Source organism: Notamacropus eugenii, chromosome 1, assembly GCF_028372415.1.
Source record: "Notamacropus eugenii isolate mMacEug1 chromosome 1, mMacEug1.pri_v2, whole genome shotgun sequence".
Classification (NCBI taxonomy): Eukaryota; Metazoa; Chordata; class Mammalia; order Diprotodontia; family Macropodidae; genus Notamacropus; species Notamacropus eugenii.
Window position 1 is genome coordinate 5,549,215 of NC_092872.1, and position 13,416 is coordinate 5,562,630.

General features: G+C 42.6%; 1 long non-coding RNA gene across 2 annotated transcripts in view; it reads left to right on the forward strand.

Moving 5' to 3' along the window:
• Window positions 1-13,416, forward strand: part of LOC140532246 (uncharacterized) — a 129,843-nt gene that overhangs the window by 98,039 nt on the left and 18,388 nt on the right. The window lies entirely within an intron of this gene.

The following is a 13,416-nucleotide window of genomic DNA, read 5'->3' on the forward strand; positions in this document are numbered from 1 at the left end:
CCAAGCTGTGACGTGAAGGGTCGAGGGCACAAAAGATCACTACTAACCAGGGACACTGGTCTTGGAAGAGATCTCCTTTGAGACATGCCAGTCATTCATCACTGTTTTCTAAAAGTCTCATAAGTCTTTGCAGTACGGCTGTCTAACCTACCTGAGCTGGCCCCATTTCCCTTCATCTTAGAGGGATTGTTGGGCTTTTCAGCCGTTTGCCAGCCTGAAGGAACGGAGTTTCTTTCAGCAAGCACAGCTTTAATACTTGGCCCAGTGAGCTGTTCCCTGACTAAATTCCTACCACACTGAAGAATGTGCCCCATCTACCCCACCGCACAGTTGCTTAGAGATTGCCTTTTAAATGTTCTCTAGCTGTTTCATGGTCACGCTCACAGAATGTCAGCGCTGGAAAGGACTTTAGAATGTAGAACACAGCTTGCTGGAGCTGAGGGTGGGAGGGAACCTTGGAATACAGAATTTTGGAGCTGGAAGAGATCTTAGGATATAAAATGCAGCTTGCTGGAGATAGAGGGGGTGGGGTGGTGGTGGTGGTAGAACCTTAGAACGCAGAATGTCAGAGCTGGAAGGGGCCTTAGAATATATAATACAGCTTGCTGGAGCTGGGGGTGGGAGGGACCTCGGAACATAGAGCACAGAATGTCAGAGCTAGGAGTGACCTTAAAACACAGAGCATAGGTCAGTTACAAGGACACTGGAACAAACTAAGCTTTGACCTCTATTTGGCATTCAAAGCTCTTTATAACCTGGCCCTTAGACTTAGAACAAATCACTCCCTTTCACACATTTCATGGCTCAGCCTTCTAACTGCTCTTTATTCATGATATTCTCATTTCCTGTCTCCATGTCTTTGCATTGGCAGTCCCCCATGCCTGCAATGCACTCCCTTCTCATCACTACTTGTTGGAATCTCTAGTTTCCTTCAAGGCTCCCTCCTGCATGAAATCTTTCCTGATCCCCACAGCTGCTATTGCCCACTTCCCAAAAATTTGTATTGTGTACATTTTATAACGATGTTGTATAAATCTGTAGGTAGATGTTGTATAAACTCTGTAACTGGAGTCAGGAAGACTTGAATCCAAATCCAGCCTCAGGCGCTGACTAGCTAGTAAGGGGACTATTCGGTGTCTGAGGCTGGATCTGTGACTTGACCCTGGCCCGGTCACTTCACCTGTCTCTACTCCGTTTCCTCATTCATAAGATGGAGATAATAATGTCATCCGCCTCCAGGGTTGTTGTGAGGAGCAAGTGAGGTGGCGTTTGTAGAATGGCTCATGACAGTGCCGGGCACGCAGCAGGGACCAGATACACACTTATTCCCTTCCCTTCCCCTCTTGGGTTCAGATCTGGCCTTCAGGCATTCCCTAACTGAGAATGACTCTGGGCAAGTCGGTTAACCTCTCTCTGCCTCAGTTTCCTCAACGTAAAATATTGATCATAATAACATCTACCTCACAGGAGTTTTTGTGAGTATTACATGAGATATTCCTCAAGTGCTTTGCAAACCTTAAAGTGCTATGAAGTGTCACAAAAAGTCTTAATGTGGTAGCTTAAAATTGCCATAAGACCTCTGCGACATGCTGTATAAATGCTAAATAAATGTTATTAATTATCATCATATTTATTTGCTTGTCTCTCCCGATGGAATGTAAGGTCCTTGACAGCAGGTACTGTTTTGCTTTGTCTCTATCTCCGCCATGTAGCATAATGTTTTGGGTACGTAGTACTTAATAAATGGTGATTGGTTAAGTAAGTGATTGGTTGACAGGGATAGGAAATTTAGAGGATGTAGAACTTGGTAGATTTAATACATAAAAATTGAATATAATTCAGTACTCCTTCAACACAATAAAAGTCACTATAATGATTAATTCTCCCTTCTGGCAAAATTGAGTTTCTATGGATTACTTCTTGTATTATTTCCCTTTTTAAAGATAAAACAGATATATTTTGGTTTTAAATCCTATATTCTATCTAGAGTTTCCACTGTCTCTTTCCCTCTTCCCCCTTCTCAGTCAGCCTTCTCTTAAAATTAAGTTATTAAAAAAAAGTTTGAAAAGACTAACCAACACATTTTTTAAAAAAGCCTGACATCGCATGTAGTATTCCACACCCAGGGTCCTCCACTCCCACAAAGAACCAGGGGGAGGAGTTTCTCATATCTTTTCTGTAGGGTCAAGTTTTATTATTGTAATTTTGTATCATTTGTTTCGTGTCCTTAGATAGTGTTTCCTTAGTTCTGTTTACTTCACTTTGCAACAGCTTATATAAATCGTCCCACGCTCCTCCGAATAATTCAGTTCATCATTTCTATAGCTTAGTAGCTTCGTGACATTCACGGGTCACAAATTGTTTAACCATTCCCAATCAATGGATATCTACTTTGTTTCCAGCTTTGTGATCACCAAGAGTTCTACTGTGAATCCTTTAGTGTATATGGGTCCTTTTCATTTGTTTGTTTAAATCAGTCACCACTTTGGAACATAGGCCTAGTTAATAAAATTTCCATAGGAAAAGGAATGGACATTTTCGTCACTTTCTTTGCATAATTCTTTTATTTTTTTCATATCATGAATTTCAAAGTTGATTCTCTGCTGCTTGCCCTAGATGAAAACTTCAGGCAGCTTAGTGAGGATGTCAAAATTGCTAGTTGTGGCACTGCAGCAGGTCAGAAGTGGGAGGAATGTTAGAACTCAGGAATGTTAGAGCATGTTAAAGCTGGGAGAGACTCTAGAATATAAGATATTTAAGCTGGGAAGGACACTAGAGGTCATCTAATCCAGCCTACTTTCGTATTTGAGGAATTTGAGTTGGTGAGTGGTTGAATAAATAAGAGAAAAAGCATTTATTAATTCTCTATTAAGCATCTATTTACCATTTTCCAAGCACTGTGCTAAATGTTAAGGATATATATACAAAAGTGAGACTGGCTCTATTTCAAAGAGCTTATTATATTCTAGTGGGGGAGACACATAGAAGGGAGCACAACTTCAGGGCAGATATTAGGACGGCAAAGGCTAACAAGGTTATAAGACCCAGTTGGCCAGAAGTGGTATCACCAGGGCAGATTCAAGGATCAGTAGTCCAGAGAGCTCAGGGACAGAAAAGATGCTAAGGTGAGGCCAAGTGGTCCAGAAGGTAAGCCCATGATCAAGACATTATAGTTGGTGACTCCCTGATCAGTGAATTGTGATTCACCTCAACCTGGATTCATGGCTTCTTAATGGTCATGATTGCCTTAAGACCAGGGGGCTGAAGGTTCCCAACACAGTGACCATAAGGAAAGCCTGGAAGGGACCAAAGATCAACATGACACAGAAATGCCAGGTTTCCTCCTGTAAACATAGAAATGGGGAGATGGGGGTGGGGCAGTGATGAAAAGATATGGGGAAAGGTTGGCACGTAATGTGGAGGGATAAAGAAGGAGAAGCTGGAACGCTGGAGAGGAGGGAGAGGAGGGGAGAGTGAAATGGGAGCATTTCTGGTTACTCCTCCCTCTAGTGCAATCTTGTTTTTTCAAGTCATTGTGGCTGAAATGTAGCTGTCAAAGAAATAATTGTACAAGCCTAGGCCAACACTGGAGATTGCTGGGACATGCTTACCTAGAATAGCTTCCAATATTTCTGGTGATTTTTAAAATGCATAATTTGCATTTAGCAAATATTTAAGCTGGCTTAATCTCTCTTTTTAGAAAACCCAGATGAGGTAGTGTTTGTCATCCTTATTCGCTCCAGATTTCAAACACCACACCATCCATGGCTCACACAGACTCTCTAGGTCACATGAGCAGATATCCCAAGGAGGTCATTGACAAAGTGGAAGTCTTCATATCCACCAAAATATTTATAGCAGCATTTTTTGTGGCTCGAAAGAGCTGGTAGCAAAGTAGGTGGCCATTGATTAAGGAAGGGTTGAATAAATTGTGGTCTGTGAATGTCAATGGACCAAACAATGAGCATGATGAATCCAGAGAAGTTTGGAAAGATTCATATGAACTGATGCAGAGTGAAGTAATCAGAGCCAGGAAAATAATATACTCAGTGACTATCGCAATGAAAATGGAAAGAACTACAACCACAACGCAATGAAAACTTAATACTGTGGATATGAGAGGATAACCCAACCCACCCTTTCTCAAATATGGCAGTCCACAGGGATTACACATTGCACATGGTTTGGGAATTTTTCAATGGATAGATCAGTGGTGCTAATTTTTTTCTCCTCCTCTTCCTTCTCCTCCACTTCCTTCTTCTTCTATCTTTAAAAAGTTCCATGTGTTATACAGGATGACTCTCTGGGTGTGGGTGGGAAAGGATACTGGGAAACACTATGGTCATGTAAAAGACAAAAGATATCAATAAAAACTTACAGCTGTAAAATAATAAAGAATGAACTTGTCCCCAAATAAGGGATATAAGAAGATATGACCTCCACTCCTTTGCAGTGCTCAGGGTCTATGAGTATGGAACACTGTATAGAAAGTCAGATATTTTTTTTGATGCGTTGTTTATTATTTTTTTCTCTTCTTTAAAACAAATCTTTGTCAAGATTTTTGGAAGATTTCCCTGGAAGAGAGGAAAAGGAGCGAAATATTGAGGGAAATCCCAATGACATCAAAATGAAAGATACAAATAAAAATAATTTTTAAAAAAATCAAATAATATTCATGATGGTTGTATATTTAATAAACATTTGCCTAAACAAATTAAATTCCCAGGATGTACACCCTAATGAAAGGTGTTGGACATGCTTACGTTGCTTTGCATGGTGCACATAGTAAATGTTTGTCAGATGCATTTGAACCCAGGCCTTCCTGATTCTAAGTCTAGCTAATTCTTTTGTGATACCACATTTCCTCTGAAGGAGTAAGCAATTTTCCAAAGGGAAAAAAGATAGTAGCAAGTAGTGTCAGAATTGGTTTTGAACTCAGATTTTGTGGTCTTGAGACACTGCTTGGTGGATTTGGGGTCAAAAGATGTGAGTTCAAATCCCAAGTCTGCTGCCTGCTATCTGTGTGGCCTTAGGCAAACTCCTTCCCCTCTGGCATTGGATTACATCATCTTAAGGGTGCCTACTCTCTGTGACATTGTATTCCAAGCTCTCTCCCAGCTCCACTAATCCATGCACTGAAGTCCCTTCCCACTCTGACATTCTGTGATCTCTGGAACACTTCTCATCAATCTGGGATTGGCCCTGCCAAGTGCTTTGAATGAAGTTCATTCATCCAGATGGCAACCCTAGGATGCTCACTGGCAATCAATCAGAAAACTTCTTGATTGTTGGTCGACTTTAGCAGTCCTTTGCTCAAAAGGGGTGCCTAGCACTGAGCACAGTACTCCAGATGTTGCCTGCCCAGGGCAGAGGACAGTGCGATCACCAGCTCCTCATTCTAGACTCTGCTTCTGTGGATACAACCCAAGGTTGCATGGAATTCCCCACTAACCAGAATATGGATGTCACCAATAGATCATCTTGCCATCCAGGACACTGAAAGGATTGCCTGCTTACAAGCTTATTTTCATTCAGGGGACAATTTCCTGCTTTTTGTGACAATTTTTTAAATCTTCCATATTTATCAAGCTTACCCTCCTTGTAATACTCTTCTATTTACACACACCTGGGGCTCAATATACATACATATACATACTTTTAAATCAGCACTTATCCACTCTGGGTTTAGGATTTACTACAGGCTCTATATTTCTCTACTTATACTCTGGAATTAGTATTTGCCCACACCCTGGGTACGGTATTTATCCTCTCCTTGGTCTCAGTGTGTGTGTGTGTGTGTGTGTGTGTGTGTGTGTGTATGCGTATCTGTACTTACACACACATATATGTATATATATATTAACATACACATACATATGTATGTATGTAGTGCAGGGTGTATACACATACACACATATGTAATCCCCATTTTACAGTTGAAAAAATTGAGGCAGACTTGCCCAGATTCATCCAACTAAAAGTTTGGATTTGAACACAGGGCTTTCCGAATCCTGTCTTGGGAATCTATCCCCTGTACCACCTAGGTGGTTCATACCTTCTTCTAAAAGTTAAGTGCAGAGAAGGACCATGTTTTTGTCTAACACTTAGCAGAGTGCTTGGTAAATATCAGATGCTTCATAACTGTTGACTGACTGACTGACTGACTGATGTGGACCCTGGCTAGCTGTAATCTCAGGAAAGTCTCTTTCCCTCACTGAATGTCAGTGTCTTTATTTGTAAAATAAAAGAAAAAAGTACACGATCTCTAAGTACTCTCCCAGATCTGACGTTCTGTGATTCTGGATCTGAGCTTATGAGATTTGAAGGCAGGGGCTTATACCTTGCCTTCTCCTCAGCCCTGAGAATCCTCTTATTAACAGCCCCTCGTGTGTGTCCACTGGCTTCCATTCACTACTTCAAATGGTCATCACAATATTCCCATTTTTATCTCCATTTTATAGGTGGGGAAATTGAGTCTCCAAGAGGGCAAGAAGTTGATCTAAGGTCACACAATGAGTCGAGCACAGCTGAGTTGAGGGGCTGGGCTCCCGATGACCAGTCCTGTGTTCAGCTTTCTATTCCCTTCCTTCCCTTTTAGTTGATGGGGGAGGCTGGCACCAATTTCTTATGTTTTCCCAGGTGTGTCGTCTGCTTCAGGCAAGAGAACTGAGAGTTTATCAGGTCAGACTCAGAACTAAAAAAGTGAAATCACAGATTTTCTTAGCTGGAAGAGCCTGCAGAACATAGTGTGTAAGAACTAGAAGAGATGTCAGAGGAAGCTAGAAAGAATGTTGGAGTTGAGAAGAGCTCAGTTCAGATTTCACCTGGGACACATTAGCTGTATGACCCTGGCCATGCTGAAGCCTCATTTTCCTCATCTGTAAAAGAGCTGTGGTGAAGATCTAATGAAATCCTGTATACAAACTATTTGGCAACCACAAAGTGCGATATAAATGTCAGCTATTGTGAGTTACTGTTATTGTACAGATGAGGAAACTGAGGCTCAGAGAGGAGATAGGATTGGTCTAAAGACAAACAGGAAGTTAGTGGTGGAAGTAGGCCTAAAACCCAGGGTTCCTTGACTCCCGGTTCAGTTGAGTTTTTCCCCTCACTACACTGAATTTTCAAGCAAGTGCACATCACCCAATCTTTCAATTCCTCCCCTCCCTGGGAAGTGAGACGACATCGTTTCTGATGGTTTGCTGTAAGAAGTTCACCTGACTCTGGCTAAGGGGACAGGGGTCACTTCTGCTCCAGCTCACGGCAGTCCCAGCCAGACAGGGCCTTGCCCTCTGAGATTCACACACACGCAAACGCACACATGCACATGCATGCATATATAACGTTATATAAATTATTTGGTGAGTGAGAGGTGGTTAATAACTACAGGGAACAGGAAAAACTGCCTGTAGGGGAAGCAATTAGCCAAGGAAGCCAGAAGTGAGGGTGAGAAGAGGGTGCATTCCACCTACAAAGCACAGCTCTGTTCAAATGCACAGTGAGGAAAAAGAACACCAAGTTCACAGAGTATAAGTAGGCCACTTGGTTGAAACTTAGAGCATATAATAGGAAATGATGTGAAATGAGCTTGAAAAAGTAGGCTGGCACCAGCCTAGGAAGTCAATAAGCCTTTATTAAACACCTACTATGTGCTAAGCATTGGGGATATGAATAAGAAAAAGAAAGAAGTCTCTTCCCTCAAGTTTACAATCTAAGGGGAAGAAAATTCACCAAAGTAAACTGAAAAGTGGGGGAAGGGAGAGGAGGCTGCTGCAGGAGACCCCAAGCTTAGGGTCAAAACCAAGCAAAGCTGACCATGGCAAAGGAGGGACTTTAAATGCCAGGTCATAGTTTATCCTAGAGGCAATAGGGAATCATTGGAGGTCCTTGAGCAGAGGAGTTCCATGGTCACACGTGTACCATAAGACGATTGCTTTAACCACTGTGGGGAGGATGATTGGAGAAGGGACAGGCTGGAGGTCTAGGAGAAGAGGATCGGAACAAAGCTTGTAGCAATGTGGTTAGGGAAAAGAAGACGTGTTGTAAAGGTAAAATACCTAAGTCATGGCATTGATTGGATATGGGAGTGAGAAAGAAGGAAGACTCCAAGGTTTTTAGTCTGGGTGACTGGGAGGATGGTGGTATCTTCAGTAGACATAGGGAAGTTTTGGGGAGGGATGACTGGGGAGAGATAATGAATTTCATTTTTAAACATGTTGAATTTGAATTGTCTGTGAGCCATCCAGTCAGAGATATCCAGCAAGCAGTTGTCATGCAATTCTGAAGCTTAAGAGAGAGTTTAGGACTGAATATATATATATATATATCTGGGAGTTATCTGTATAAAGATGATAATTGGACCCATGGGGGCTGATGAGATTATGCCATAAAAGATAAGAGAGAGTGGGACATAGAGAGAGACAAAGAGAGGCAGAGAGGGAGGGAGAGAGGAAGAGGAAGAAGAGAGGGAAAGAGAGAAAAGAGGGCCCTGGATAGAGATTTCATGGGCAAAGATACCCATGAAATTTAGGGAGTTTGCAAACGGCCTGGTTTGGACTGAGGAGACTGCTTTAAAATGTCTTTAAGTCTCTAAATCTTCCAGTTGCTCTGTATTTGCTCTTCCCCATGGAAATAACAGCCAAAAGTCCACTTCCTTGTCTTCCTCTCTTTTTGCAAATCAAGAAATAAAGTCACCAGGTGGGGAATGGCTTACCCAAGGTCAAACAGGAAGGAAGTTACAGACCCAAGATTTGGGAGAAAGGGAAGGTTCTTTCCACTGCTCCCTAACCCAAGAGGAGAAAAGTGAGGATCAGAGGCTTTGATACTAAAAATGACCCTGGAGCTGATCTCATTTAACAAGGAAAGAAACTGAGGCCGACAGCTATCATGGATAAAACTCTTCTCATTTATCACTCATTTGAACCTCACAATAGCCTTGGGAAGCAGGTAATGCAGATATTACTATCTCCACTTTCTAGCCAAGGAAATTGACTCAGAGAGGTTCATCAACTTGTCTAGGGTCATAGAGCTAATACCTGTTGGGGGCAGGATTTGAACCCAGATCTTTCAGATTCCAAGAAAGCATGACAAGACCTCTACAGAGCCCTCCCTGCTGCATGGCAATCCTTTCATTCTTTTGTCATTCCCCTCAGTGGCTATTTTCTCTCCTCAAGCCTCCTATACTTCCTCTTTTCCTCTCAGTAGAGGACCTTGCCTTGTGGTTTACCAAGGAAATAGAGATCCGTCCACTGAAGGTCTGACAGATCCTTTGAGCATGCATGGATTTTGGAGTTAGGCACGAGCGTGTGGTAACAGTGGGAGACCAAGTGATCCAAGGCCAGGTTCAACTGATAAGGACCTGGAAGAAGAGAGGCCTGGGAATCTTGAACTGGGGCTTAAAGATGAATAAGAGGGACTTAATATAAACAAAGGAATAAACCTTGGGGTAAAGGGCCGGCTTCCCTTGATCAATTCCAAGGAGAGTTCCAGAAAACTTTGTCCTCTGGGGTCAGACAAAAGAAATCTCTCCTCCAAATGCTGGGAGGAGGGAGGAAGAAAGCTGAACTTGGAGTGAGGAAGACCTGAGTTTGAATTCTGCCTCAGACATGTGACCAGCAATCTGACTAAACCTTCTGTGCCTCAATTCCTTCATCTGTAAAATGAGGGGGTTGTTCTTAATGCAGAATATTCTCATATCTTCCCAAAGTAGGCGTGTGGTGATAAATATTTAACAACTGTCCCTCCAGAGTGGAGAAATGTAAGCAGAACACACTTTTAAGTTTAATCTGATTATTAGCATTTTCTCTACCATTTTCTTTAGTCTGGAGTGACTCTTGACCATCAACAAACAAATAAATCAAGCGCTGATTTGGAGTGTTTGCCAATTTCCAAGGTGTAACTGCTCACATTGGAAGTTTAACAATCTTCTCTCTCCAGTTGGTTCAGCCTGGCCCCAGAATAACCCTGCCCCTAAGTCTCCAGCTCAGCATCCTCTGTTCTATCAGCCAGTTCTCCTAGGACATGGACTCAAGGCCTTTTAGCATCCTGGTCAGCCTGCTCTGGACACTTTCAGGGTGATCATTGTCCTTCCCAAAACACGGCACTCAGAACTCAACAAAATTCAACAGCCAGAATTTGCCCAGGGTAGAGTAATTGAGAACTTTCTTAGTCCCACACACCCTGTGTCTTTGAATGAGAAAAGAGAAAGCATATGTTGGGTGCTTCTAAGCACTATGGCCACCATGACCATCATCTCCACACAGACCCAGATGGAGACAGCCTGGGACACTAAACCTGAAAGCCTTGGGAAGAGCCCAGCTCCCAGTCAAGGGCCAAATAGTTCAACATCAGAAAATGACGTGATTTTCTCCGTGGAAACAACATTAAAGAGGAATCAGCACTATCTGCTTTGCTGCTGCACTCTAAGGAACACAAGACCTCTCCATCCGACTTGTAGCTTTGTGCATGGCATATAATAGGTGCTTAATAAATGTTTATTGGATGTTGTCTTCCTCCCCTAGAGTGTGAGTTCCTTGAGAGCAGAGCCTCTTACTTTTTTTTCTACCTGTATTCCTAGCATAATTTGGGGATAATCAATTTCATGCAGCAAGTGATTAGTGTTTCATCCATTCATTCAAATGCTGCTTAAGCTCTCATTAGAGGCAGCTAGGTGGCAAAGTAATAGAGAACAGAACCAGGAGTCAAGAAGACTCCTTTTCCTCAGACACTAGCTGTGTGACCCTGGGCAAGTCACTTAGCCCTGTTGGCTTCAGTTTCATCCTCTGTAAAATGAACTGGAGAAGGAAATGGCCAGCCACTCTGGTATCTTTGCCAAGAAAACCTGAAATGGGGCTCGTAAAGAATTAGACACAATACAGCAATGAATTGTTTCATTTTGGGTATTTGTAACCCTAGCATCTACCACTGTGTCTAGTATACAGTAGGTGCTTAATAAATGCTTATTGAGTGATTGGCGGCTATGTGAACCTTTTGATTCACACCTAGCTTATAATTCCCTGAACACGCACTACACCAACACTGTTTTCCATTTATCTAAACACAATAGAACTTCATGGATGCACACGAAGCAAACACTGGCATCTAATAGATTATGTGATTGTAAGGAGAAGAAACAGACAAGATGTAACAGCGACAAAGGCACTGTGTGGTGCAGAGTGCTGGACTGATCATAGACTTATCCTTTCCAAGCTAAATATTCGCATTCATCAAAAGCACCGCCCCCAAGGCAAAATGACTTCCAGAAGAATTAATGTCAGCAAATTAGAGCCCTTCTCTGAGCATGAACAATTTGTTGCTGACTTGGAGGGAAAGTTGAATCAACACACAGTTGGCAACAGTGGAGCAGAAAAGGAGTGGGCAGCTTTCAGAGATTTGATGTACAGCACTGCATCTGCTCATGTGGGTCAGAACACTCGCAAATATCAAGACTGGTTTGATGAAAATGATGGGGAAATTCAGAAGCTGCTGAATGAAAAACGAGAACTCCACAGCATTTACCAGCAGGATAGTTCATCCACCTCTAAAAAGGCAGCATTTAATTATATCAAAAGCAAAGTACAAGCAAAGCTTAGAGAGATGCAGGATTCCTGGCTCAGTAAGATGGCAGATGAAATCCAGTTTTATGCTGATAGTGACAATCCAAAGCGCTTTTATGATTCCCTGAAAGCTATTTATGGACCAAAAACTTATGGTGCATCACAACTACTCAGTGCTTGTGGAGCCACATTGATTAGTGATAAGGACATGATTCTAGAGAGATGAGCTGAACACTTCCATTGTGTTCTCAACAGACCATCATCAATCAATGCTGAGGCCATTGACCGTTTACCTCAGGTTGGAGTCAGTCCCTCCTTAACTGAACTTCCAACTGAAGAAGAGGTTTTGAGGGCCATTAGGCTCCTTTCATGTGGTAAAGCACCTGGTGCTGATTCCATTCCAGCTGAGATTTACAAGGTAGGGGGACCATTGCTCATACAAAAGCTGACTGAAATTTTCCAGGTTATATGGCAAGAGGAAGTTATCCCCCAGGGGCTCAAGGATGCCTCCATTGTCCATCTCTATAAGGGTAAAGGGAATAGATTGTCCTGCAACAATCACAGGGGGATCTCTCTCTTAGTCATTGCTGGCAAAATTCTTGCTAGAGCCCTCCTTAATAGACTGATCCTTCACCTGGAAGATGGTCATATACCCGAGAGCCAGTGGGGCTTCAGAAAGGGCCAAGGAGCTGTCGACATGGTGTTTGCTGCCCAACAACTCCAGGAGAAATGCCAGGAGCAGAACAGAGATTTGTACACAACGTTTGTGGATCTGACCAAGGTCTTTGACACAGTTAGTCATGAGGTCTTTTGGAAAATTATGTCAGAATTTGGTTGTCCAGAGAAGTTCATCAATATTGTACATCATTTTCATGATGGCACATTTGCCCGAGTTGTGGATGATGGACAAAGCTCTCATGCCTTCTCAGTCATCAATGGAGCGAAACAGGGCTATGTGCTTGCTCCCATGCTTTTTAGCATGATCTTTTCAGCCATGTTGACAAATGCTTTCAATGAGGATGAACACGGCATCAAGGTCAACTACCATACTGATAGTAAGTTCTTCAATTTGAAAAGGTTACAAGCCAAGACCAGAGTGGAGGGAGTGTTGGTGCACAATTTTCTGTTTGCAGATGATTGTGCACTCAGTGCAGCCTCTGAAGTTGAGATGCAACAAAGTATGGATCAATTCTCTGCCGCCTGTGCTAATTTTGGCCTAATAATTAACACCAAGAAAACACAAGTGCTCCATCAGCCATCATCATACCATCCATACATGGAACCATCGGTTACAACAAATGAAGAAGTTTTGAATGCTGTGGATAAGTTCACTTACCTTGGTAGTGTACTTTTCAGGGATGTACACATTGACAGTGAGGTTGATGCATGCATTGCCAGAGCTAGCTCAGTGTTTGGGAGGCTCCAAAAAAAAGTTTGGGAGAAAGGAGGTATTATACTGACCACCAAACTGAAGGTTTACAGAGCCATGGTGCTGATCTCATTATTGTATGCCTGTGAAACATGGACAGCCTACCAGCACCATGCCAGGAAACTGAATCGCTTCCACTTGAACTGTGTTAGGAAGATTCTGAGGATCACCTGGCAGGATAAGGTACCAGACACCAAAGTCCCTGCTCAAGCTGAACTGCCAAGTATTCAAACTATGCTTCAGAGAGCACAACTCTGATGGCTGGCCATGTTGTTCGAATGCAAAATGTATGCTTGCCAGAAAGACTGTTTTATGGAGAACTTGCATGGGGCAGGTGATCACATGGTGGCCAGAAGAAGCGATACAAGGACACTCTCAAGGTCTCTCCCAAGAACTTTGGATTTGACTGTGCAACATGGGAGACACTGGCAC